Raw genomic sequence first — 24,836 nt, forward strand, 5'->3', positions numbered from 1 at the left:
GGCTCCACGGGGCCGCGGTCCCAGGCAAAGGCCGCGGAGGCTGGGCCACGGGCACGTCTTGTCTAATCACTCTCACGGTCACCGTCTCCCCCCTTCTCCCCGGCCAGCCTCGGTTCCACGGACGGAGACTGGCTCGGGGTGACAACGGGCCTGCCATCTCACACGGCCAGGGAGGGGACCGCGCGGCCCCGGGGACCCTCGACGCCACTCAGGCACGCAGGGCTGAGAAAGCACTTCCGGCCCAGCCGGCCGCCGGCTCCGGCCGTTTCCGGTCGTCCGCGCGGGGCGGTCTGGGACTTGTAGTCCTCGGGCGCACGCCGTCCGCGGCGCGGCGCGGCTCGGGAGGCCATTGGCTGGCTCGAGGCGCCGGGGCCGACGGGACGGGCGAGGGACGGCCTAGCGGCCCTCGCCCGACGCGGGAGGGGCCGTCACGTGACGTGCAGAGCCCGGCTCCGCCCCCTGCACCGCCCCTCCCGCCGAGAGCCGGCGGAGCGCGCCCGCGAGCCACCCCGGCCCAGGTGAGGCGGCGGGGTCTGGCCGGGTCCGGCCGGCGGGGTCACGCGGGTCCGGCCGGGAGGGCGCGCGGTCCGAGGTCGGGGCCGGGGCGGGGCGAGGGGGTGGGGCCTCCGCGGGCGGGGTCGGTAGGAGGGGGGCGGGGCCGCCGGAGGGCGTGGTCGCGGTGGGTGGGGCGGGGCGGACGGGCGGGCCGGGGGCGCTGTGGCTCCGCCCCCCGGGGCGCCGGTGCGGGGGGGGGGACCCACCTGAGGGCGCATGCGCGCGGTCGCCCCGAGGCCTCGGGTCCCACTTGTGGGGCGCGCGGGGCGGCCATCAGCTCCGCGCCCTCGAGGCCGTCCCGTCCGCGCCTTTCCGCCGCCTTCGCGTTCGGCCTGCGAGGCCCTCCCGGTGCCGGGCGCTGGGGCCTCCCGGCCGCGGAGCTCGCGCGGGACCCGCCGCGCGCTGGCCCCTGCGACCCCGGGGCCGCTCCCGGCGCTCCGTGGGCGCCGTCCGGCGTGGCGCGGCGGCCGCGCGTGGCTCAGGTAGGGGCCCTGCCCCGGCGCCGAAAGTTCTGGCGCCCGCGCGGGGGCCGCGGCCGTCCGGCTCCCTCGCGCCGCCCGCTGCCGGCCCCTCCCCCGGCCTGGCCGCGCACCTGTTGCGGGACGCGCCGACGGCCCTCCCCGGCCGCTGCTTCCCGCCCTCGGCACCCCGTGCTCTGTCCCCGCCGCGCGTCTGCCTGCTTTCTGGCTCGGGGGGCCCGCGGGAGCCCGGCGTGGGGACGGCGCTTCACGCAGCCCCCCGGGGACAGCGACTTGGGGCACGGATGCGGATGAACCGGGTCGGTGTGGCGGTGTTGCAGCCCGTGGGAAGGGGACGCTCAAGGTTCAGCCTGGGGCGTCCTGGGTCCCCCGGAGAAATCTGGTGCCGCAGCTGCCTGCCCAGGACAGGGCAGGTTCAGGACTCAAGTCGTGGTGCGGTAGCCGTCCGAGGTGGGCAAGTCCAAGGGGGCTTCCTGGAAGAAGTGGAGCTTTAGCTGGGCCCCCTCCACACCTGTGCTCCGCTGGCCTGGCTGCCCTGACTGTTTCCGGGCAAGTTCCCTGTGGCGGCGGCGTGGGTGCCTGTGCACAGGGACTGCCATCTGGGGCGGGCTCACAGGCTCCTGGGCAGGCAGGCATCCCTGCTCCCTTCCCCAGCTCCCTGCTGCCTTTAGGGTGGAGGTCGGGGTCTGGCTCCTGCGTGTCGCTCCAGCCACATCTTCTACCACGTACCCCAGCTCTGTCAGGGTCCATCGCCTGTGCGACTCACCTCTCTTCCGCCACGGTGACAGCTCGGTCTCCTTCTTGGAAGGCCCTTGTGTTCTGGGTGTCCCCTTTAGAACCTCCCTGTTCCCTTCCTCCCCTGGGGGAGGGCCACCCCCATACCTGTGGCCCGCAGCCCCCGGTGCTTGGCTTTTCTTCTGTGTCACCCTGAGATGACCTGTGTCTGTGTGTGTTCTGCACGTGACCACACAGAGGCCTTCATCTCGGTCACCCTTGCATCTTGGTGCCCAGCAGAGACTCCTGTCGGCAGCCAAGAGAGAGTGGACGGGCAGTCTGAGGCGGCAAGGAGACCGTGGTGAGAAATGCAGCCATGATGGGCGTTTGTTCACCATGTGGGGAAGCTTGAGGCAGGGAGGTGGGGCTTACCTTCTGCCTGGGGGAGAAGACCGCCACTGTGGCCCGGCCTGTCCCAAGCCATTAGTGACAAGGGCTGGGTGTGTGCTGCAGCGCCCCAGAGAAGGGAGGACCTCCTAGGATGTGGGATTTCAGCAGGGCCAGGCAGCAGGGCAAGGTTTGGTTGGGAGAAAGGATGGGCGGGGCATCCTGGGGGTGGAGGTGCCCGTCATCCCTGCCACACTCACGTGGCACTCGGGTGCTGGGCTCTGGTCCTCAGCAGCTGGAGCCCAGGGCCTCAGCTCATCCTCCCAGTGAGCCCAGGACAAGGGCCTATGACTAACCCCCCCCCCCCCCCCCCCAGAACAGGTGAAGAACCAGGCCGGAAAAGGGGACTTGCCCCCAGTTCCTTCACTGCGAAGTCCCAAGACATTACCCGTTTGGCCACAAGGCTTCTGAGGCTGGGCCTTTTGTCGCTCAGACTCCTGTGTGGACAGTTGGCCACGGCTTAGGTGTGCCTGTGGCTCCTGCATTTGTTCTGATGCCATCACATGTTGCGAGTGGAATTACTCTTGCCGCGGCGCCCTGCACTGCCCGGCTCTCCGGTAGTTCCCCCATCGCTGCCACATCCCGTCCCGGTGACGGAGCCTGTGAGAGAGGAGCCGACCGACAGCAGGAATGAGGGTTCTCGCCCTGCTTCGGCTCCCTGCCGCGAACACCTGTCTCCCATTTGGGGGTGGGAGGCGGGCAACGGGAATCACCATTCCTGGTTCTGGGTGATGAATGTGGGGCTCAGAGGGAGCTGCTCCTGCACCCGACCGGGGCCTCTGTGCGCTCCCCCGCCGGCCACCCACGTCTGGGAGCCGCGTCTCTCCAGCCCACCTGGGGTTCCAGGCCCGGGGCCAGTGGCTGCCTGCGGCGGTGCGGCGAAGTGGTGAGGTTGGTGCAGCGGAGCAGAGCTGAACTGCATCCACGCACCACGCGGGCCCGTGAGCACTGCCGTGGCTCCAGAACGTCTTGTGGGAATGGAGCTGGTTACCTTGGCCCGAGTCCCGGCGAAGACAGGACTTGCCTGTGAGCCGGACCTGGTACCTTGCAGCTGCCTGAGCCCGTAGCGCTGACAGGGACGCCTCCTGGCGGGCATCGGTTCAGTGCTCTCTGCCGCTGGGGGCTGTCCTCGGAAACCTGTTGCAGCTGCGGGATTGTCCCCGTCAGCCTGAAGCCTGGGCAGGACAGGCGTGAGGTAAAGGTGACCGTGCACTTGTCTTCAAAGCCGCACCGTGCGGGATGGAGCCCTGCCCAGCTTTCAGGCCCACCTCGGGCTCAGGGAAGCCCTGTGAGGAGGGGCCGGGTGGTAGGTGGTAGGCTGCGCACGTCAATGTGGGTCAAAGTACCGGGGCAGTGTCTGGGGCACGGGATCTCTGGCAGAGCCCTGCCTTGGTCTTTCTGTGCCCAGGGGTGCCACGGAGATGAGCAATGCTCAGAAGGGTTCTTGAAGGTCCCGTCTTGCACGCAGGTCAGGAGACGCGGTGAGTGCAGGGGCTGCCCGAAAGCCATCCCTGGTGTTGTCACCAAGGCTCCTGCGTGCAAGGTATGGAGGGAGGCCACAGGGAGGGGTCGGTGATGGGCTAGAGAGACCCTCTCCCCCAAGTGTGTGCGGCTGTGGGTGGGGCTGGAGGGCCGGGCCGCCTGGGTCCGGGATGCTGGCAAGGCCTGAGATGAGTCTTAAAAACCGAGTAGCAGTCGGGGGAGCGGATGGAATGCGGTGTGGGGGGGTGTTCTCGGCAGCAGAGGCCTGAGGGGCGGCACAGCAGTGCTCGTCTCCCACGGGCCTGTGTGACCAGGGTCAGGCTGTCAGGCCTGGGAGCCAGGCAAGGCCTGGATTTTGTTCCTGAGCCTGGAGAGGTGGGGTAGGGGTCTGGGACAGATGGCAAGAGGCTGCCGCAGGCAGTGACAGGCCTGTGCCTTACCCCCGTCCACGGGGTCCAGGCCGGGGAACCTGGGCTCAGGATCCTGTGGCTGGGTCCATGGTGATGGCAGTTAGGCCACAGGCCCCCGCCAGGGAGCGATTGGTGGCTGGGGACCGCCGCGTCTCTCCCTGCGGGACGGGGGGGTGGCAGGGTGCTGCTGTCCCCGCAGTGCCGGGCTCCCGCTCGTGGGGGGAGAGCAGCCCTCCCTGAGGCAGGCGTGGGAGAGCAAGCCCAGGGGTCACGCTGACCCCGCAAGCCCCACCCTGGAGCTCTGGCCCCACACACCGTTGGCGTTTTCTGTGACTGAATCGGTGTTATTTTCCGTCTCTGATTTCCCCTGAGGGAGGGACAGGGCCCCCGCCTGACTGAGTTCCGTCCTGGTAGGGAAGCAGGGATGTCCAGACGCGGCCGCGCCACGTCGCAGCTCTGGCATCCTGACGGACGTCCCTCATTAGCATGTCCCCGAGCCTGCCCTTTCTGGTCCTGCAGCCCCTTGGGGACCGGGGCACCAGTGCCATTGCAGGGGCGGGCACACAAGCCCAGAGCAGGGGGGAGGAGGGCCCCGTGGGGCCCAGGGGCTGGGCTGGCTCCTTCTTCGGAGCGCCCACTCTGCTGGATGACCAGGGCGAGGTGTGGGCTGCCTTTGAGTGGAAACATGGGACAGCCGACCGTGGTCACCGCAATGGCCATCCCTGCTTGCTGACCGCTGGTGTCTGCCCAGCCCCTGTTGGGTTCCTGATGTCCTCAGCTCAGGGTTGGGAGGCTTGTCCAGAGGCACGGGCAGGTGTGAACCCAGCCCTCGGGCTGCAGAGTCCCTCACCCTGAGCTGGCCCGCCTTCCCTCACTCCTGCCCCGCTGCTTCGCGGGGGACCTGATCGTAAGGCGCGTCCAGCCTGAAGGATGCCTGCGGGTTAGAGGACCTCGTGGTTGAGTTAAGAAAGGCTGACTCCTGGACTTCTCCTCCATATTGAGGTGCCGTCGGGCTCATTCTAGAGGAGAGCTTGGTGGAGGTCTGAGAGCTCTAGGGACTCCGGGCATCCAAGTGCTGACCAGCACGTGGAGACTGGAGGCCGGGGTGACTGGTGAGGCTGGACGGACGTGTGTAGAATGAGCTCGCAGGTGACCGGTGGCTGGCTTTCCCCGACCCGTGCAGGGGTGTCCTGTGAGTGAGTCAGCGCTCTTAGGGCTTTGGGGGCCTCGTGCCACCAGGCATCCGGCTTCTCGTCTGCCGTCTGTCACCTGAGCCAGACCCTGGGTGCAGGCTGCGCGGTGCGGACTGAGCCTGTGCTGGCCGGAAAGCCGGGCTGTGGGGTGCGCGGTGGTGAAGGAGGAGGGGTTGATGGCATCTGGGGAAGACGGGGTGGGGGGTCAGGCTGAGGGGTGCAACCCCCTCTCTTTCCCAACCCAGCTTCCTCTTTGGCTGCCCTCCTCCGGGATCCGCCAAGGCTTCAGAAAGGCACAGGGTTTTAGCCCGACGGCCCCGACGGCGGCTTCTCCCATGCTGAAGTCACCCAGCGCAACAGCCTCCTGCCTGGGCTCGGCCTCCTGCCTGGGCTCGGCTGCCCACTCCGCACGGGCTTTCAGAAGCAGCGCTAACGAGAGCCCGGGCTCATGATCGGGTCTGACCTCCTTCCCCCGCTGCGCCCCCCCCTCCGTGAAGGTGCTAACGAGGGTGCCTGGGCTGGGGGTGAGGAGCGGGTGTGGGGGTGACGAGCAGGCACCGGGGCTGGGGAGCGGTGTCCAGTCGTTCCTCCTGATCCAAGACCCAGAGAATGTCCAGTCGCAGGGGCGGTCCTTCTCGCTGGTCTGCAGCCTCCAGCCGGGCCGTCTTTGTTTCCTCTTGACGTGGCGGCCCCCCTTGCTGGGAGCAGTGCCCGTGGCCCTCTTCTGCCGGAAGGCCTTCGGGGCGCTGGTCCGCGCTGGGGCCGGCCGCCTCCCTCCCCCGGCTTCTGCAGCTCCTCATGGTTTGACCTGATCTTCCGGGCTCTGGTCGGCCTGCCTGGCCGACTCCTTGGCCTCCCGAGCCTGCCCTCGGGTGTCCCGCTGCGGCTGTCTGCCTGGAAGGGCCGGTGTTGGCCCCGTGTGGTGACCTGCTCCACGTGTCGAAGGCTCGGCGCCGCGGCGTCTCTGGAAGCCGCCCGTCTGCTCCTGCTGTTTGCTGCAGTCTCTCGGGAGGGCGGGGCGTTGGGTGGTTGCAGGCCACCGGTCCCGCCTGGCGGGTCCTCGCTTGCCGTGGTGTTGGGCTCCAGTGCGCTCCCCCAGGTTACCTGTGTCTTCTCTGTGTCTGTGGCCCTGGGCTGGGAAGCGCATGTGACAGGCCCTCCACGAACACTTGTGCAAGCGGGAGCTGGCGGCTGGAGGAAGCTGGTTCTTGGGCTGGTGGGAGGAAGCGGCGAGGGCACCGAGAGCGTGGGTGGGCCAGCCGTGAGCAGGTGCTTCCCAGACATGATGTCCACTCTTCAGAGCCAAAGGAGACCCACGCTTGGAGCCAGGGCAGGGGGAGGGGTGACCACAGCTGCAGGGGTGGAGTCGTCCACACCCTGTAGCTCACTGCTTCCCAGGGTGTAGGTAGCCCTGCCGCCATGAGCAGATGACCATTTGGCAGGTGGAGGCGTGGGGTGGGGGTCAGTGCTGGTGACTGCGAGACCACTTGGTGGTCTTCAGGCCACGGATCGGAGCAAGGCAGTGGGTAGGTTCTTTCTCTTGGACTGTGAGAGGGACTTGGTTTTCCCAAGGCCAGCAGCGAGCAGAGCGGAGCTGGGGCTGGAACACAGTGTGTCCTGCATGAGACCTGGGCCCCGCTTGACGATGCTGCCCTGTAGCCCCGAGGAGGCTGGACCGTGGGGAGCTGCCAGACCGGGCTTGTGGCTTCTCATCGGGACGGGATGGGGGCTCTAATCTTCCCTGCTGTGCGTGCCGCCTTTCTGTCCCCAGGATAGCTCTGATGTCACGGGTCCCCTGGACCCTGTGAGTTCCGTTGTGTTTGAAGAAGGGATTCTTCAGGCGTCGCCTGAAGCCAGTTCAGCCATCCTTTGCTGTGTGGGCAGGTCTGGGCCAGAGCTGTCCGCCACGGGGGGTCGCAGCCCTGCGTCCTCTGGTCTGACGGCATGTTGGGACAGAATGCCTGCTGCTTTTCTGGGCCTCTGCCGCCCTGCAGGAGGGGGTTTGGAGGCCGTGGTAGGAGACGGTTCAGCATGCAGGCGTCTGTCCTTGTAGTGGAAAGGGCCGGTTGGCATCCAGCTGGAGGCCGGGCGCGGTCGGGTGTGAAGAGGTTCTGACGGTGCAGGCCAGGCCTTGCTGTGGCCACAGTCCTTCCCCAAGGGTCAGTCGCCTGAAGCCGGAGGGGTGCGGGTCCACCAGGGATCGGCAGGACTGGCTCAGGGCAGTTGGAGCCCTGGGTGGATGGAGCAGCTGCCGTGGGGACTGTGTGGTCTCCCTGCCAGAGGAAAAGAACTCTGGGGCCTTGTCCTGGGAATGAAATGCTTGTCTCAGCAGGGAGCTGGGTTGCTTTGGTTCACAACTCACAGTCCAGAAGAATTCCCATGACCACCCTCCCCCAGACCCAGGAGTGCCCTGTGGGCTTGCTTCCCGGGGGAGGGGACTGGGGATGGTGGACAGCTTTCCGGACACTCATGCTGCTGGGCCAGGCAACCTGGTGTGTCTGGAAGACCACTCTTCATCCCTGGGCTTCCTCCCTTTCCCTGTGCATGGAGAGGTTGAGCCCCGTGGCTGCCCACCTGCCTTCCGGTCTCAGGCTCCAGGAGGCCGGTGCTTGGGAGAGCAGGTCAGGTTGAGTGTGGCCTCTGCTCCATCCACTTAGTGACTTCGTGCTTTGAGATGGACAGGCTGGTGTCACTTCTGCATCATTCAGTTATTTTATTTCACGACAATGGTACGTTCACGTGCACTTGTAGGAAATGATTCTGAGCATGCTGGGGACCCTTCTGCGGTTTTCCTCAGGGTGACCGGGGTCACAGCCAGGATGCAGGCGTGGGCGCAGTCCAAGTAGATTCAATCACGAGGGGATCCCGTGTGCCCCCTGCCGGCTGCCCTTCACCCCGGAGCTCCTGGGAACCGCTCGTCTGTCCTTCCTGCTCTAATGGCGTTTCTAGAAGGTTACATACATGGGGTCCTAGAGCGCGTCACGTCTGGGGACCGGCTCGGTCCTCTGCTGTGGTTCCCTGGAGATTTCTCAAGGTTGCCACGCGGATCGGGAGCTTGCTGCTTTTCAAGGCCGAGCCCTGTTGTGTGGGGCGGAGGGAGCGCCCTGGGGCTCGCTGGTGTCCGTGCCGTGCCGGGCTGGCAGTGGTTTGTGGGTTCGAGAGTGAAACGTGGGGAGCACGCAGCCGGAAGTGAGCAGTCCCCTACAGCCAGCCCCGGCTCCACATCTGCAGGCAGCGCGGTCTCGCGGTCTCACGGTCTCACGTGCTCCCGGCTCGGTGAGCCCTGGGTCAGCCGGACGCAGATGTCCACGTTCTTACTTGTCCTTGGTCTCGTGCAAGGCGTGTGATCTCAGGCCTGTGCCCCTGGTTTTTATTTCTCCCCTACTAAATGGAACGGCCAGAAATTTTTCTCTCTTGGTACAGAGAGCTTCTCTTTTCCTCTTTGACAGCCGAGGCTGCTTCAGGTGTGGTGGTGCCAGCATCGGTCCCGCCATCCGTCGGCGGCGCCTGCCGTGATTTCCGGTCTCCGCCCGCTACAGAAGGAGCCGCCTTGTTCCCGTGTCGCTTCGTACGCGTTTACGTGGCTCGTACGTATGCAGGGGCTGGCCCAAAGAAGCACGCTCGCCGGCCTCCTCCAGGTTGGTGCTCCCGGGGGGGCCCATGCCTGCCGTGCCCGCAGCCGTCGGGCTTCGGCAGGGACATGTCAGGTTCCTTTTATGAGGAATGAGTCGGTGTCGTTTCAAATATCAGAGACTCTTGTATTTTCTTTGTGAGCTTTCCGTGCCTCTGTTCATGGTTCACGGACGGTGTTGTGGATCTGTTCCCCGTGGATCGTGGAGATCAGCTCTTTGAGTGCCAGACGAGTCCGTCTCCGGCCTTCGCTCTGCTTCCTGTTTGTGATCCGCCGCGTCCAGGCTCTCACGCGGTGGCGTCCTCCGCTCCGCTGCTCCGTCGAGGCTGGGCCTGCGGCGGAGTTAGCGAGGGCAGCTTTCCCTCACCTTCCCGAAGGCCCGCGTTTCCTCGGCTGCGTCCGCTTCTGGAGTTCTCACTCGTTCCCCTTCCATCGTGCTGAGCGGTGTGAGGTAGGGGTCTCTTTCCCCGTGGTTTGCTCGCGCTCCCAGCTGGGCACTGATGTGATCCGCTTCTGCCCCTGGTTTTTGTTCTAGCCGAGTCACGCTGTCAGTTTCCGCTGTATTCAGATTTTTATAGATGTGTTTGTTTATGATGCGAACACTCAGCGCGAGGTCTACTGTCTTCACTGCCGGCGTGCCCTGCGGCTGGCAGAACACATCCCTTGACTTGGTTGACTGCAGCTTTGTGCCCGCTGACCAGCAGCTCCCCGTGGCCCACTGCCTGAACCCCTGCCGGCATGGGCCGTCCTGACTCTGGGCTTGGCTGTTGTAGACGCGCCAGGTCCGTGGCATCCGCGGTGTGTGTCCTCCTGAGACTGGCTTATGTCACGGAGCACGTGTCTGCAGGGCTCACCCGCGATGGTGCCTGTTGTGGGGTTTCTGTCCTTTTTGAGGCTGAGAGGTGCTCCGTGCCCCATTGGAGCTGCCCCTGTGCTCGTCGTCCAGCTGTTGACGGATGATTACCCCGTTCCTCTCCCTCGGCTCTCGGGACGGATGCTGCAGGGAACGTGGCCAAGCTCCTGTCTGAGATCCTGATTTCAGATCCTTTGGATGCAAACTGAGAAGTGGAGTTGCTGGATTATACAGGAGTTCTATTTTTAATTTTCTGAGGAGCCTCCATTCTGTTCTGCCTAGTGGCTGTGCTGTTTTGTGTGCAGAGTGTGTGAAGGTTCCAGTTTCTCCACGTCCTTCCCAGCGCTTGGTGGCTTTCGTTTTTTTGACGTTTTTACCATCGTGTGATAACAGTGGCGTGTGGGTCTGGAGGCGGACCCCTCATCAGATCTGTGGTTCCTCTGCGTTTCCTCCTGTTCCTCACGTGCCTTTGGCGATGGTTCCCTTGGCTTTGCAGAAACTTTTTTTAGTTTGATGTTGTCCCACTTCTCTGTTTCTGGTTTTGTTGTCGTGTGCTCCAGGAAGGCATTGCCAAGACGGACGTCAGAGGCTTTGCCCTGAGGTTTTCTTCTAGGGTCTTACAGTTTGGGTCTTGCAGATGTTTGAGATTTGATTTTGAGTTGATTTTGTGCGCAGTGCAAGCTGGGCTCGATGTCATTTTTTCATACACATCATCCTTTGCAGAAGAGCCTGTTCTTCCCTGTGTGTGTCTGTGGCGCCTGGTTGGAGATCGGTTGCCCGAATGCGTGTGGGTTTACTCCCGGGTTCTCTGTTCTGTTGTTAAGCAAAATGAGCCACCCAGGCGCCCCTGTTTTTCTGCTGTTTAGTTCATCGCGTTTTGCTTACAATTAACTTCTTTTGTTTTTTCTCAGTTTGTCCTTTTTCTTAGGTGTGTGATTTGTGTGCGCCGTTCATTGGCTCTTTTCCAAAACGTGGTTAGCATTTGAGAGCTTTTCCTTACTTTCGGATCCGGGGTATTTTCCATAACATCGCGGTCTGGAGGGTCTGTAATTTTGGTTTCTATTTTCATTTTTGGTCCAAGAGTTGCTTTGGCGCAAGTTTTAAAATTTCCAAGCGAAGTGTGTTTTGATTTATTGGTTTTCTTATTTTGGTAGGTGTAACTGCCTTTTTAGGGAAGAACACTGACTGTCTTCTTTCTGGGTTTTATGTGGTTTTCCTTGTGGCCCCGACATGGAGCCGGTTTTCATCACCGCGTCCCAGGATCTTGAAAAGATGGTCTGTGTCCTGACTTGGACGTGGAGATGTTGATGTGGGTGTCCGTCAGTTGTGCCCCCTCAGTGCTGTTGTGTGGGTCACGCGTGTCTCTGGTCTCTGTCCGCCTGCTCTGCTGTGTGCCCTGCCATGGGTACGTCTCTGTCTCTTTCTCCTCGTGTCTCCCCTGAGTGTTGGCTGCTGTGGGACCTGATGCGCAGCTGTTCGAAACGATTTTATTTTTATTCTGGATTGCATCTGTTGGTGTCATCCTGCCGCCATTGTCTTGTTCCTGCGTCGTCTGCTTTGGGTCGTGACTCGTGCTGCTCACTCTGGTCCTTCTCTTCCCGCCCCTTCTGAGTGACCTCAGCTGCGTCTCATCTGCCGCTGGAAGTCAGGTTTAGCTTTGAGATCCCACCGGAGAATTTTTCAATTTTTAAAATTTCGCTAGATAAGTTAAAGTGCTTTACAGGAGTTGGCAGGTCATGTGTATTTGGTTTTAGTTCCATTGCGTGTGTTTACTGTCTCTTACTCTCTGCTGCGTTTTCTTTTTTAAAAAGTTTCTAAGTTTCTGACATTTAGGAGAGTTTCTGTCTTAAGTCATGCTCCCTCACGTAATGCCCTTAGCTCCCTGTTTGTGGGGACCGCTGATAAGGACCCTCTGTGCCAGGCAGCACATTATCACCCCTGCCCTTGTCCCTCCGAAGCCCCCCAGAGCCACTGTCACTGTTCTCACCCCTGAAAACTGTGAGTGCGTTCTAGTACATGGCAGAAAGGGAATTTGCAGGTGTAATTAAGGTTGTGTGGTCCTTAAAAGAGTTTATCTTGGATTATCTGGGTGGGCTCAAAGTGATTATTTGAGCCTTTAGAAGCAGAGAACTTTCTCCAGCGAGACATGAGAGAGATTCCAAGTGTGGGAAGGATTTGAGCAGAGGGCCGTGTGCGATGACCGGAGGGGAGCTTCTGGTCCCGGGCTGACCAGCTGACTGCTAGCACGGGAGGCGTGACCTCAGCCCTCTGGCCATGGGGACCTGGTTTAGCTAGGGCTCTCAGATTCCCCAGAGCCCCTGCAGCCCAGCCTGACTCCTCACCTACAGAAACTGGGTGACGGCACAACTATGTGCTTTTGCTGCCAAATTCATGGTCATCTGCTCGGCTGCTGGAAGAAACCCAGGCTCCTTCTGCGGGCGCTGGTGGCCTTGCTGTGCTCTGCATTCTTCCCATCACTCAGCTGCAGTCCCTGTGGTTCCTTCCCTTTCTCCCTGTTTATCTTTGTCCTGCTAATACTTGTTTTGTGACGGAGATGTCCGCTGTCAATCACGGGCTTTGGGCGTTCTCACTGATGGGCGGTGGGCAGTGGGCTGGCTGTTCCTCCTCTCCCCTCCCTCCGTGTTCACCGGTCGGTCGTTTCTCCAGAGTCAGCATGTTACCTGGGCTCATTTAGTCCAGCCCTGTGTCTGCCTGTCTGTCTTGCACCCACAGGGGCGTGTGCTAAATGCTCCCGCCTGTTAGATCCAGTTCCCCTGCTGGCCTCGGACAGGCTGTGGTGTGCCCTGCGGATGCTTTCTCAGAATGGCTTCTGGGCTGGGGCCTTCGTGTTCTGGGCGTGGGGGGCTGGGCGCCCGTGGCAGGAGTCCTTGGCCTCCACTCCTGCGGGTCCTGCAGCGGCCCCCACACTGTCTCCTTGATGAAGTCCCAGAACCTAGGTCAGGTTCGGTGGGGTGAGGTTCGGAGCCGACGGCTAAAGGAAGAATTCTTTCTTCGTCGCTGGTGCAAAAAGGTGGTTTATTAAAGCACAGGGACAGGACCCATGGGCAGGCGGAGATGCAGCTGTCCCGGGGTTGTGAGGGATGGCAGGTTATATACCCTGCGGTTGGGAGGTGTGGGGCGGGGGGCTTGCCCTTGTGGCTTGACCAATGTCGTCTTTAGGTCAGCCATTAACATCAAGATAGTTGGGAGATCCTTGGTGGGTGTTACGATCCTGCTGTCACTTACATTCCCTTCTACCTCAGCCTCCTCCAGTTTCGTTTATGGTGGGCAGGGAGACATGAGGGCTTCAGGAACCGAGAGTTACTTGCCTCCGGAAATCTGTGCTGGTGATAAGGGAACCTCCCTGTTTGTAGATCTCAGGACATCTGCAGAGCAAGGGAGACTGCTGTCCCGCAGGATTGCGATCCCTGCAAGTCAACTAGTTATCGTTGTACGGCGGTCAGGGGTGCCTGAGGAAGGCCACACAGATTACGGAGGGGAGCGGGTGGAGAGGGGGTGCGAGGCGCCAGCTTCTGCTCTGTCCTCAGCCAGCCTCCTGCTCCCTCATCCTCCCGACTCGGGGTGTCGCTGTGCGGGAGCCGCAGACCTGCTCTTCCTCCGGGTGGCATTGCTCCATTTCTGTCCTCAATGCTCCTTCTCTTTTCCTTTGTTCTCTGAGTTCTGCCTGCTCAGGGTTCCCTCTCTGAGTGAGGTCTCGTAGCTCTGCTTGGATGACTTCCTGTGTGGGGACACTTGCTACGTGTGCGTTTCCGGGTACACCCTCCTGCCCTGCTTCTGTTGGGCGGTGAGCGTCCCTCTCCTTTTGTTTTTGGTGCCAGACCCGAGCAACCACAGTCACACCCAGTGCCGCGAAGCTGTTGCTCTGTGCCTGTGTCTGGGGGTTCATAGCTCTAGCTCCTACAGTTAGGTCCTCGACCTCTTTTTGCGTTGATTTTGTGTGTGGTGTTAGGTCAGCGTCACCTTCATTTCTTTACACGTGGGTGTCTGGGGTCCCAGCACCACTTGTTGGAGACGTTCTCCTTTCCCTGCTGCATGGTCCCAGGGCCCTACTTGGAATCATTCGGCCACATACGTGACGGGCTGTCTCTGGGCTCTCTGTCCGCCCCACGGTCCGTGTGTCTGTCTTTATGCCAACACCACAGTATCTCAATGGCTATAGCTTTACTGTAAGTTCTAAAATCAGGAATGTGATATCTCCAATTTTGCTATTTTTCAGTATTATTTTGGCAATTGAGAATTTATTGCTCATTTTGGAATGAAATTTTTTCCCCTGGATCAGCTCTTTGTAAGGGTCCTCCCTGCCTCCTTCTCAGAGACACAGGGTGTGGGGAGCTAGCCGTGAGCAGCTTGTGGGCACAGACGGTTGTCCGTGGGGGAGCCTGTCCTGCGGGGGAGCCTGGCCCCAGTCCTCCTGAGAGCCTGTCCCGCAGGGAGCCCGTCCTCCTGAGAGGCCGTCCTCCTGAGAGGTCGTCCCCAGAGAGCCCATCCTCCTGTCCCATGGACAGCCCATCCTGCAGGCGTTCCCATCCCCCAGAGAGCCCGTCCTCCCGAGAGTCTGTCCTGCGGGAGAGCCCGTCCCGAGGGAGAGCCTGTCTGGGCAGCTCTCTGTCAGCGGCTTCTTTCCTGCAGCCTGACTGACCTCTCGAGCCTTCTGACACCAGCCCCTGCTTGTGCAGCTCTGTCCTCGGTGACGCAGGGTCAATCTGGAGCACACAGGGAACGTATTTTGCAGGTGCTCTCTGAGACCGGCTGCTGCTCTCGGCACGCTGGTGCCTCCTTCTCCGAGGACCCCGCTGGCTTCACCTGCCTTCGGGAGCCTGTGCCTGTGTCGTGGGGCCTGCAGACTGTACCTGTTTCCTACTTCCTCTGAATACAAAGTCTGAGCTTTTAAATTTCTTGTTTGATTACTTTGGGGGGTCATTCTTCTCATCATCTTAATGTGATTTCTAGAAGGAAGTAGAAAAAGCACGTATTCTGTGACGTGGGACTGTGAGAAAGGGCAGCAGGGCAGTGTGGTCCCGTGCCTGCTCTGGGCCTGGGGTTGGTGAGGGCTCCTCCACGCCCCTGCCCCCTCCTGCCCTGCAGGGCCGAGCCCAGGCTGGGGGAGAGGACTGGGACTGTCGCGTTCAGCACCGCGGACAGCTCCAGGGCCTCCCACAGGAGCCCCTCACCCTCACGGGGCCTCCATCCCCGGCAGCCTGTCCCCCCACGGGGATGTCTCCTCCCTGGTGACCCCAGGGGCCAGGGCTGTCCTGGTGCTCATCACTGGCAGGCGGGGTGTGCAGTCAGGGGTACCGCTGCGGGCGGGGCTGAGGGAGAGCTCTCTCACCAGGTGACCCCTCTGCGGTGGGTCTGCGTTTCCCGGTGCTGTGGGGAGCAGTAGGCTTTGGGGCCCTGGGCTGTGCTATGGCCTGCCCCCGGCCACCCTGCCGCCCCTGCCAGGTGGCGCCTCTCTGTGATTTAGCTCTGCTTTGGTCCCCTCCCCCCCACCTTCCCTGAGACCCTGCTGCTGCTCTTGCCCCTGTCCTGTGGTGAGGGTCCTCTCTCCTACGCTGCTAACCTGCTGGTGTCACTCCAGCTGCGCCCAGCCTCCCCGCCCTGAGCGCCACCGCACTCCTGCTGCGAGGGAGGAGCGGGTGTTTGTGGTCTGGGTGGTGGCCCGGTGACGACGGACTCCTGGAGGGCAGGTTCCTGTGGCTGGGGTGACGGCAAGTGGCAGGGCCAGGGGAGGCTTCCCGGTGGTCGGATGTGTGGCAGCCTTGGTAGGGTCACCCTGCTGTTGGTGCTGCTCCCAGCGCGGCAGACACGGGGGTGAAGCCACACCCGGACCCCTGCCACGTCGATGTGTTGGTGCTGTGAGTGATGGTGTCTGCGGGAGGAGCGCTCAGACCCGTGTCTCCTCCGCTCGCCTGCGTGGGGCTGAGTGCCCCAGCGCCCCGTATCCTCCTTTCGTAAGGGAGAAGGTGTTCTGGGCCTGAGGTCGTAAGGGTGCGCTGTTAGGATTGAGGTTTCATGTATGTGCTTTGTCCTCTTTCCCTGCGACCGGGGGCTCAGCATCGCCGTCAGGCAGCCCCTCTGTGCCTGGCCCCACACGAGGGGACCTGGGGCTCTGCGGTCTCATGGAACATTCTCACTGGTGCCCGTGGTCATCCTTCCTTGCTGGCCTCCATGCAGAGAGCTGACCCCCAGGCCCAGTTGATCTCCAGCCTGATGAGCCCTCCCGATAGCTGCGGCCTGGTGGGCGGGGCAGCACGGACCCTGGCAGGACGTGGACCCGGGTTTCTATCCCCCCTCGGCCCCTGACTGGGCTTCCTGGGCAAGATCCTGCCTCTCTGCGCCTCAGTTTCCCATCTGAAGTGTGACAGTCAAGGTTCCTTTCCCGTGGGTCTGAGGGTTAGATGGTGACCAGGTGGGCTGTGCCCAGGCAAAAGGGGGCCATGGTGCCCCCAGCCCTGTCCCCACCACCCACCCCTCCTGCAGCAGAAGTCTCCAGGTCTGAGCAGGACCGTGGCTTGTGGGTCTTGTGCAGCTGGGGGTGGCCGTCATCCCCACCCCGTGACTCAGGCTGTCTTCTTGCCTGTTTGCTGCTACCGTCCTGGGAGGGGGCTCAGTGGGCGGGGCAGACAGCTGGGTGGTGGGCAGATCCAGGCCTGGAAGCCTGGCCTCCTGAGGCCTCCCCAGAGAGTGGGGGGGGGGGCAGAGGCGGCACGGCAGGCAGAGAGAGAGACGGGCGTGTGTGGCTGCCGTCTCGTGGCTGCCATCCTGACTGCCGCTTGGTGCCATCAGTGGCCGTGCTTCACCGTGGCCCGTCCTGGGCGCTGGTCTGGGAGGAGGCTGGGGTGCCTGGCTGGCGCCGGGTGTGATGTGGAGTCCAGGTTGCTATAGCAACACCCTGAGGTGCGCCACCGCTGCTCCCCCAGCTGGGCCTCCTCTGCCTCTGGCTTGCGGCGCACACGGGCATGTGGGGCTGAGCGTCTGGCCTGGGTGGGCGCCCAGGGGGGATGCAGAAGTGCGTTAGGGGGATGGGCTAAGAGTGGCTGAGAGTGCCTGCGGGCATGACCTGAGGCTCTGTGACTCAGGGTCTCCTTGGCCATATGCCCCTTAGCGAGGTGAGGGTGTGTGCCGAGGTCATCTGTGGGGGAGGGGACCTACTCCACCTGTGGCCGGCACCCCCCAAAGGAAACGGGAAAGTCAGCGTTGTGAGCCGCTCCTCTCTCGTGCCCCGCCCTTGGCAGGGGATCTGGGGTCCGGCCTGCCTGGGGCAGCCGCCTGCTGTGGGAGAGGATGCCCGGCATCCACGTGTCTGTCGCCAGCAGCCAGTCTCTGGCCACACTCATGGGCCACCTTGGCAGACAGATGGCCAAGGGACCTGCTTCTGCGCAGTCCTGTGGGGGTCTTGGCCAAGTCTTACTCCTGAACTGCACAAACGGGAGCATGTGCCCAGGACCTGGGGGATGGCTGTGCCCGCCTCGTGGGGACGTCTGGGAAGGTCTCGTCTGGCCCGTCCCGTCAGGGTGGCTGTGTCTGTGCTGTACTGTGGGGAAAACCCCGTGGAGGAAGTGGAACAGAGCTGCTGCCCTCAGTCTCCTGCCTCTGCCTCCTTCCCCTCCTGCGAGAGCCACGCCTGCCACGGCCACCGCCCCTCCCTCCAGACACCCTGACCTGCACCTCACTCAGCCCCTCAGAAGTCGCCGGCCTCGACAGCAGAGGTCACAGGGTGTGGTAAGGAGAAGGCTCAGGGCCTGGGCCTGGGCGAGGGTTGGCTGCCTTGTGCTGACTCACGGCCCTGGTGTCCGGCTGTGGGTCAGTCACTCATCCGGACATTTCCTGAGTGGGCCAGGGGCTGGTGGTGCGGAGGTGGCTGCGATGGGCGCCGACCTTGGGCCGCCTGTGGCTGCAGGGGGCGGCACGGACAGTAGTGACGCCTGGGGACATAGGGGTGTTTGCCCAGTGCTCCGGGAGGAAGGGCTGGGGCCGGGCCAGGTTCCCTGGGCGCCCATGGGTGCCTCCCTCTGGCTCCTGCCTCCTGTGGGACAGAGAAGAGGCTCTTCAGACACAGGGAGGAAAAAGACTGGACCCGTCTCCCCCATCTGAGCGGCTGGCCCTTGTCGGGTGGTTCAGGGACTTGAATAGGCGAGGGTGGTCTAGGCTGGGTCTCTAGCCAGGGTCTTCTGGCCCTACGGAGCCACAGTGGCCTGTAGCCCTAGGGCTGGCGGCAGAGGCCAGTCTGCTCCTGGAGGGGAGGCTGGGTGGGGCCCCCAGGCTGCAGAGCCCGGCTGCCGACCTCTGTGGGGACTGGGGGGCCCGGCTGCCGACCTCTGTGGGACTGGGGGGCCCGGCTGCCGACCTCTGTGGGGACTGGGGGGCCCGGCTGCCGACCTCTGTGGGACTGGGGGGCCCGGCTGCCGACCTCTGTGGGACTGGGGGGCCCGGCTGCCGACCTCTGTGGGACTGGGGGGCCCGGCTGCCGACCTCTGTGGGACTGGGGGGCCCGGCTGCCGACCTCTGTGGGACTGGGGGGCCCGGCTGCCGACCTTGGTGTCGCTTCCATCTGTCCACGGCCCCTCTTCTGTCTGTAGTGCCCTGGGGGTGTTGGAGGCTCTTGGGGGACAAGGACATTCCGGGTTGGATGGACCTGTGACGTGTGGGTCTGTCCCTGAGAACCGAGTCAGGAAATGCAGGTTCAGGGCTCACCGTGTGCTCCAGCCAGGCTCATGTGCTGACTGAATCCAGGGTCAGCTGGGGCTCCTCCTGGGTTGGGCTGCGGCTGGCTGGGGTGACAGCCCCCTAGTGACCTAGGACCCGCCCGTGGCTCACCCGCCCACGGCCTCCTCTGCCCTGTCCCTCTACCGCAGCGACCGACTGGTTCTGTGACCGCCTCGGCGTGTCCTCACGCACCCCGCAGGGCCCAGTCCGCGCGGACGGGTCAGTGTTGGCACTCTCAGCCTTGTGCAGCCGTCACCACGCAGTCGCCCCGGGGTTTCATCCTTCGGGTAGAGCCCGGCCGCCGCTGTCACCCCCCACCCCTGCCCTGCATCCACTTGGCCGCCCCCGGTGTGCGCCTTGTCTGCATAGATGGGTCTGTCATGGACATTTCGTGCAAACGGAGTCCGCCGTGCAGGGGCCCATCTCTGCCGGCGGCACCGGCGGCCCGTCTCGGGGTATCTCCCGGGATGACACTCAGCAGGTGGAGCTGCCCCAGTCTGTCATCGGCACAGGGATGGGGTTTGGGGTGCTGGAGCTGAGGCCCCGGCACGCACAGGCCTCACGGGTTCAGTTTGGAGCCTTTCGGCCGCCGTGTTCACCCGTGAAGTGGCCGCTGCCAGCCAGATTGAGCACGGGCTCCCCGGAAGGTCTCCCCGCCCCTTCTGGCCCCTGTGCCCCCTCGTGACCCCAGCAGCAGACGTGCGTGTCGTGTGTTCTAGACTCTCGGGTGTGTGGTGTCGTCCAACGTGACCTCCTCGTGGGCTGGTTTCCTGTGCGTGACCTGGCGTCCCTGTGTGTCGCGTCTCGGCAGGCCCTGTGTCCCTTGGGGGGATGGACGGGCAGGGGGTTGTCCTTTCTGTTGGGCTGAGTCTGGGCTGTTCTGTGCGTGGGAGTGACGACCGGGAGCGGGGGTGTCTTTCCACAGAACCATGCAGCAGGTGTCCCCGGCAGGGACTCCCACAAGCAGACCGCACTCCGCCCACACCTCGGGGTGACTGAAGGGAGCACGTCCGGCTTGGTTCTCTCTCCAGCTGGCCTGTCTCCCCGGTGGCTGAACGTGTACCGTCAAGGCTGTTGAGGGTCACGATGTCGTCCTCGGCCTTAGGGGCCCGTACACATGTGGCTCTTCGCCGTTGGGTGTCTTGGCTGTTTCTGGGTTGTGTTGTTTATTTTGCATGTTTCTGAGCAGCTCCCATCCGACTGGCGGGCGTGCAGGCGGGGTGCGGGCTGTGTCCTGCCGCCAGCATCCCAGCGCGCTGTCCCGGCCTTCCCGCTGCGCCCGGGCGCCCCGGTTTGCTCTTACGTGGCTCCTCCCGCAGGCGGGCCGTGCCCGTGTCTTCCTCGCAGCGACCGCGCCGTCCTCGCGTGTTCACAGCACCTCGAATGTGTTTAAAACTCATGTTGTACGAGTGCGTCGCATGCGAACGGGAGCAGCCTTTGTCCTGTTCGTGGCGCCTGTTTCTACGTGCTGGTTGTCTCCTGGTTCTGCCCGTGTTGCGTTTTAATTTACTAAAGCTTTTTGTTTGTTTGTCTGATGTGCTGCCAAATGTGCTTTCTCTGTGTGTATGTGACGTTGCGTTGCTGTCTTACTTCTGACTTGTTTTTCAATCTCAGCCTCCCGTCCACCTGGACCGTTCTGGTCGAGGCTGCGAGCTGGGGAACCGGCTGGTAGGTCTGTCCGAGCACCGGCTCCTGGAAGGGGTGGGGATGGGCTCTGGGTGGGAGGACTCCTTCCTTAGAGCCTGTGTGAGCTCAGGTGAGGCTTCCACCCGCCTCGTGCGCCTGAGGGCTGTGACTTGGGCGAGGCCCCGTGCGGTGGCCACATGGGTGAGCTCCTTGAAGCCCACTTGTCCTTGACCCCTGTCCTCGGCTGTGTCCCTGCCCAGCCCAGGTCCCGACGGGGGCGGCCGGAAGCTGCTGCTTCCCGGGGGGAGGTGGGCTTTCTGCCATGGGTGTCGGGGGTGGGTTCCTAAGTGTTCCTTTGGATCAGAAGCTCGTTGCCCCAAGGCTGTGGCCCCGGGGGTCCTGAATCTGGCAGCCCTTGGTCCTCGGCTTCTCCCCTCACCCTGCCCTTCGCCTGGGCCACCCGCGGGGTTCTCAGGGCTCCCTGCACAGAGCAGGCCTTCCTTGTGGGCAGACTGGGGACTGGGGACTCAGACCTGGTGGCACCTGCCATTTCCTGCCCCCCCATCCGGTAGAGGGAGCAGGTCCCAAGCGTCCCGCTGGGTGTCCCTCCTCCCTTCCTCTGTCCACGCCGTGCTCCGGTTGCTGTCTGCACCCGGGCCGGGGGGGACCGAGCTGCGTCTCCTGCGTGGGGACCCTGTGTGTGGGTGGGGAGCAGGCACTTGCTTTTAAGGCCCTGCTGCTCCTCCCGGGACGTGGACGGGCAGGCGCGGTGCTGTTTTTAGCGGGAATGACTTGACTCGTTCCTTTAAGGACCACGGCTTTGCGCGGCTGCCGAGTGCACTATCACAGACTGGGCAGTGGGCTTGGCCAGGAGGCATGGCCAGGACTGCCCAGTGGGCTGGCCCTGCGGCCGGCAGCTACCCGGCACATCCTGAGGGGCAGAGCCAGCTGCTGCCCACCCCAGGGCCTGCGGGTGCCCGTCTCCTCCTCCGCCAGCCCACCTTCCTCTTTCTCGCAGGCACTTAGCGGCCCGGGGGCGGGGGCAGGCCTACTGCCACCCATACGTGCACTGTGGTGGGGGTCCCCTTGCGGTCTGGCCTCTCCGTGCCCACTCGTGCCTCTTTCCCGCTGCACACTGTTTTCACTGAGGGACCTGCGGGTCAGGGGTTTCCCACTTCTGAAGGGCTGTGCTTGGAAGCCGGGTTCCCGGCGGCCTGGCTGTGGTCTTCTAACGTGTCCCTGTCCGTGGATTTGGAGCTAATGCCCTGCTTTGCTGCGCTCAGCTGCCCATTCGCTGCAGACTGCAAGGGCCGGCGGCCGTTTGATCCTGCCGGTTGCCCTCTCCTGCCTGCGTGACTCCTCCCTCCCTCCCTGTCGTCCGTCTGTCTGCCTGCTGGGGCCACAGTGCCTGCTGGGCTCCCTCAGCAGCGGGTCAGCCCAGGTCGTCCAGCTTCGGAGCCCCAGCCAGTGGGGCTGGGTTGTGTCCCCGCAGCTGCCCTCGACCCCTCCTTCGCCGCTGGCCCTTCTCCACCTCCCCCTGCCCTCCCTGGGCCCTGCCCTCCCGGCCCCGCCCCCGACACCCCTCCCCCTCAGGCCCACCCCCTCCGCCCGTCCTCCCTGGGCCCCGCCCTCCCGTCCCCCCCCCCCCAGGCCCGCCCCCTGGCGTCCCTGTGTCAGGGCAGACCCTGGCGCGGCCGAGGGGCTGGTGATGTGGTGACTCTCAGAACTGCTGCGTGGTGGTCTCGGGGTCTCCCGCTGTCACAGTTCCCGCCTGTCGCCAGCCCAGGCTCCTGCAGCAGCCGGGAGCACGACCTGGGGGACCGTGGCCGAGGGGCAGCCCTGGCAGGAGCTCTGAAGTTCGCCCTGGCCTCCTCCTGGAGGGCAACCGTGACTGCGTTGTCTTCACGCTCTTCTGGTGTCTTGGGCAAGTTGGGGGTCGGGTGGAATGTCGGGGGGTGGGGAGAGTCCTGGAGTCACGGCCCTCCCCTGCCTCCCTCCTGGGTTGGGTGTTGGCTCCCCCTCCTACTCGTGTGAGCCTGGCCCAGTGGGGCCTTGGGCTCCCAGGGCCCTTAAGACGGCGGCGCTGTGCCGTGACGGGCTGGGGCATCCGAGCAGGCCCCAGGGGGGTCTGCGCCCTGTGGCCGCTTCGGAGACCAGAGGGTGTTCCTCCCAGGGACCCGGTCCTGGGCCTGCCCTCCGCTCTCTTTTCTTCTCGTGGCACCGCACCCCGGCCGGGCTGGGGGAAAGTGCCAGGAAGAAGGTGGGGGTCCGAGTGGCTGGGCGGCCCGAAGGAGCAGAGGAGGGGAGCAGAGCAGGGAGAAACCAGACGCAGGGGTGGGGCCGGGCCTTGACGAGCCCACCCGACCAGCTGAGCCGGGGAGGTGGCCCAGTGAGGACAGTGGGAGGACATTCCATGGAGCCAGTGTCCTCCCTGAGCGTCCCTGGGCGGCAGGGCCATGGGCAGCGCCTGGTCTCGGAGGCCTGGGGGAGGAGGGGGCTGGGGGCCCATCCTGTGGGTGGCCTTTCCTTTCGCAGCCTTTGGATGTTGTGTCCTGCTTGGGAAACTCTCCGCACATGGCTAGAGGAGCTCACCGTTTCATTTCCGCAGACCCTTTGAGCTTGCACCCAGATAGCCACGGGCCATTAGGAACGTGTTCTTTTTACTGGGGTGGGCCTGGACCGCTCTGTCGTCCCCCACGGCAACCAGATGTCCCAGCGCTGCTTATCAGATGGTCCTGCTTTGGTTGGGGACGCCCCATTCCTTACCTGGCCGCTCTGTTTTCAGACGTCCTCACTCCACTGGTGTATGTTTTCGTGCAGAGTTTTGGCTGTAGAAGATTTCCGGTGGTTGTGGGGAGAGATTTCGTATGCCTGGAAGTTCGGTTTGGAATGAGCGTTCTGTGGTTTTCGGTCTGTGCACAGAGTTGTGTGTCCACCGTCACTCTCCAGTTCCAGAACATTCCCGCCAGCCTAAAAGAAACGGCACACCCCGAGTGGTCCGTCCCCAGACCCCTCTGCCCCTAGCCTCTGGCAGCCTCCTGTCTGCTCTCTGTTCGCGCGGATCTGCTTCTTCGGGACGTGCCTGGAAAGTGGAATCGCACATGCGTCGTTTCCGTGTCAGACCCCCTCAGTCCACAGGATGTGCTCCAGACCCGCGCGTGTTGCCGCCTGGGCCAGCGCTCCCTTCTCGGGGACGTCGCGGGTCTGGGGAGAGCGGTCCCTTCTGCGGGTCTGTTTGCCCTCGTCCTGGCTCTCGTCAGTCCTGTGGTTTCCCGCGGGACCTCCCCGCCAGCCTGCCCCGCTCTGGAAGGATGCTTGCTGGTGGTGTTATCGGGGTGGAGAAGGCACGTCTTCATGAGGTCCGAGAGCTGGGGCTGGCTCTTTGTCGTCGTGGGTCGTTCTAAGGTTTCCCGTGACCGGTGCTTCCTGTCTGCCTCCACGTGCGTGGAAGTCGGTTCCCACGTGTGCGGGCTTCGTCGTTGCTGCTGCGAATGGGGTTTCTCTGCCCGCCTGGCCTCCTGCCGGGCGTCGGTGTGTGCAGAGGCTGCTGCTCTCTGTGAGCCCCTCGCCGGCTGCTCTGCCCACAGCTCGGACTCACGGCGTCCCATGTGCATTTGGCGAGTGTGCCGTTGAGCCAGTGGCCACGAGGGACCGTTGCTTCCAGCCCTCTGTCGTCTTGCGATGACCCCTGCTGTCCAGTGGCCCTGGCCGCTGCCTCCAGAGCAGAGTTGGGCGGTGCTGGGTGTGGAGGTGCTCAGGCCACCTTCTGGACCTTTTATCTAACTGGTATTGATTTCATCATTTCTAGAAAGTTCTTCAGCGCTTGCATCAGAAATGTGGTTGGCGCCTGTGGGGGGCCTGTAAGTCTTTGCCTTTGGTCCGTTAGTTGTGTGGTCTGTTGGGCTGGTGGACTTCTGGACAGCAGACATGCCTCGCGTTCCTGGGACAATACGGAGCGGGGTTCTGAGTTTTGTCTTTGAGGGTTCTGTTTGGTGCTCTTGTGTCCATGCTGAAGCTGTTTGCCATTTGTGTTTGGACGGCGCTTCTCGGGCTTGGGGACCGGTGCTACACACGCTTCGTTACAAAGCGTCAGGATGCCTCCCTCACCACCGGCAACCTGGAATGCTCGTCGGAGCGCTGGGGATGTGGCAGGACCCCCGCACCGCCATCTGGCCCTGGTGTCGCTGCGGGTGGCTTCGCGGTAACTGTTTCTGTTTCTTCTCTCTGGGTTCGTCTGTTTAGGCTGCCTCCCGTGGGTCGCTTTCGGCAGACTGCGCTTTCCTAAGACGGAACCCCTTTCCTCGGGGTTTGACAACTGATTTGCACAGGGATTTGCAAGTGGGGCCTTAGGCTGCCTTAACCTGAGCTCTGGCTCCGGGCGACTCTTCCCTTGGAACGTTCCAGGTCGCACACGCGTGCTTCCACTCTCTCTGCTTGAGTGCGCTCGCTCCCGGGCCGTCGTCTTCGTGTGTTTTAGGAAACTGGATTTTGCTTTGTAAGTTAGGGCTGCTGCTTTCTGTCTTCTGCCATGTTAATGCTTACGTTTATTTGTGTTGTTTCTTTTCTTTGGTTGCCCTTGGATTAGTGTGTTGTTTCTCTTGAACTTTTTTAAAGCATAGGTATATTCATTAAAGAATCTTGGGCTGTGAGTGACGGAAAACCGGACTGAGCTCGTGGGAAGGGGCATGTGGGGGATGCGGCGGGTCTGGGGAATGGCCA

The 24,836-nt window shown here is 63.2% G+C and overlaps 1 protein-coding gene across 3 annotated transcripts in view; it reads left to right on the plus strand.

Annotated features, from left to right (window-relative positions):
- The first annotated feature begins 453 nt into the window (after positions 1–453).
- Positions 454–24,836, plus strand: part of TSNARE1 (t-SNARE domain containing 1) — a 90,764-nt gene continuing 66,381 nt past the window's right edge. For 2 of the 3 annotated variants that reach the window (XM_059168721.1, XM_059168723.1), the window contains exon 1: positions 454–518. The gene's annotated coding sequence lies outside the window, so the exon portion shown is untranslated. Of the gene's footprint in view, positions 519–8,725; positions 8,919–24,836 lie in introns of those variants that run through there. The other variant, XM_059168720.1, reaches the window with a different exon arrangement.

This window comes from Mustela lutreola, chromosome 3 (assembly GCF_030435805.1).
Source record: "Mustela lutreola isolate mMusLut2 chromosome 3, mMusLut2.pri, whole genome shotgun sequence".
NCBI lineage: Eukaryota > Metazoa > Chordata > Mammalia > Carnivora > Mustelidae > Mustela > Mustela lutreola.